Genomic DNA, 2,024 nt, shown 5'->3' on the forward strand with positions numbered 1-2,024 from the left:
GACGATGTACAAAACGCTAATAAGACCGGTAGTCCTCTACGGACTTGAGACAGCAACTTTGCTTACGGAAGTCATACGTGCACTTGCCGTTTTCGAAGAAAAGGTGTTGCGGGCTATTTTTGTCGGAATACAAACGGAAAGCAGAGAGCGGCGGAGACGTATTTATCACGAGCTACAGGTACTGCTTGGAGAGATTCCCATCGTCCACAAGGCGAAAGTTGGGAGACTACAGTGGGCCGGCCACGTCGCAAGGATGCCGGACAACTGTGTAGTGAAATCCGTTCTCTTCAAGAACCCCACTGGCACCAGGACTAGAGGGGCTCAACGTGCACTATGGCTCGAGCAGGTTGAAGCCAACTTGCGTGTGTCGAGACGGGAAACGAATTGGCGACGAATAGCCCAGGACCGAGTACAATGGAGAGGAATTCTTGATACGGCAAGAGCTACCCCGGCTGTCGGCTGAATAAGTAAGTAATCGCAGGATGGCGGATTTATTATTACAAAATTAATCTACTTTACGTAAAAACACGTACTTACAAGAGATTTTTTTTACATTACACTTCATAGAGTAGACGGGACAAGTGACCCAGTCTTGGCCTAAAACTTGATTTGAAAGTAGAGATAAAATTCGGCTTGACATTAGATTAGAATTTGTATTGAAATATGCACTTGGACTTGGACTTAAAATTGGAATTAAATTTGAAACAATTTAAATCTGAAATTGAACTGAAAATTATTTTGATTTGATCGGGATTTTTGCCTGAAATCGAACATGAAATAGGACTTGAAATTGAACTTGGAACTTAGATTCGGATTTGAAACTTAGCTTGAAGTTCAACATAAAATTGGACTTGAAATGTGATTTGAGGCTGGATCTTTTTTACACAATTAGTTTATTCATTGCATCGCATCGCATCTCCGTACTTCCTGGTTATACTTTGAAGCAATATTTTTCTGCAATAAATTTTATAGAGAAATTGCATCCCAGCGTGCCCCAACCTGAAACAAAAACACGAAAAAAAACCCTGCCGAAGAATACTCTAGATTGACTTTGAAGGAATAAAATATGTAAAGTTAATAAGACAACGTTTTTACACTCAGAAGGTTTCATTAGTCTCAGAGACTGCACTGCGACTATGAATAGGCAAGCGTATTTATCATTTTTTGCAAAATTACAATGTACTTATCGACGCAATTAGTCATCTATTGTCTGAAAGGCAGAAGGCAGAGGACAGAAACAATTGAGCCTATGTGTCTAATTGGATGTGATATCCGAAAACTTATATTGTTGTTGCAGTTGAAAACTGTAATAATCGACTCGCGACATTCGGTTTCATTCTTGTTCTGTGTGTCGCAACTACGTCGCACGTGGTGCGCTGTATAGTGCATCAATGTGCGATCACAGCGCACCACGTGCGACGTAGTTGCGACACACAGAACAAGAATAAAAGCGAATGTCGCGAGTCGATTATTACGGTTTTCAACTGCAACAGCAATATATGTTTGCCTGCGACTCCATTTAATCTCGATACCCGTCCAAACTCTTTGGAAAAGAACTCGGACAAGTCGAGCAACAAAAAAATCTTTGGTTTAAATTTTGGTGCTTGTTTGGCCAAAACAAAACGAATCTCATTGTAGTATGATTTGAACACAAATCAGTTGTTGCGCTGCGTGCGTCGTTGTTTCCAACCAGGCGAGGTGGCCGAGTGGTTAAGGCGTTGTACTCATTGATGTAGCTCGAAGCCCCAGAGGGTGGAACTACACCATCCTCCCCCCTTCAATGTGCCAAGCACGCGCGGGTTCGAGTCCCGCCCTCGTCGAAATCCTTTTTTTTTTGGTTATGGTGAGCATTTCTTCGACTTCGACGAACGGCAGGCGTTTTCCAGTTATTTTTTGCTATTTTTTACTCTAAAAATTAAAATTTAGCAACCTACACAATTATGTAGGTTCAGCCTTATCTTATGCCATTGCACTATGGGCTTTTCAGCTATCTTCTATTTTTTCTATGAGTTACGATGTTTACA

At 41.5% G+C, this 2,024-nt stretch overlaps 1 non-coding gene across 1 annotated transcript; it reads left to right on the forward strand.

Moving 5' to 3' along the window:
• The first annotated feature begins 1,692 nt into the window (after positions 1-1,692).
• Trnam-cau (transfer RNA methionine (anticodon CAU)) lies at positions 1,693-1,820 on the forward strand. Its single transcript has 2 exons — positions 1,693-1,729; positions 1,776-1,820. It is a non-coding gene; the product is annotated as a tRNA-Met (tRNA).
• The last annotated feature ends 204 nt before the right edge of the window (positions 1,821-2,024 follow it).

The sequence above is a fragment of the Sabethes cyaneus genome, chromosome 3, assembly GCF_943734655.1.
Source record: "Sabethes cyaneus chromosome 3, idSabCyanKW18_F2, whole genome shotgun sequence".
Taxonomy (NCBI): domain Eukaryota; kingdom Metazoa; phylum Arthropoda; class Insecta; order Diptera; family Culicidae; genus Sabethes; species Sabethes cyaneus.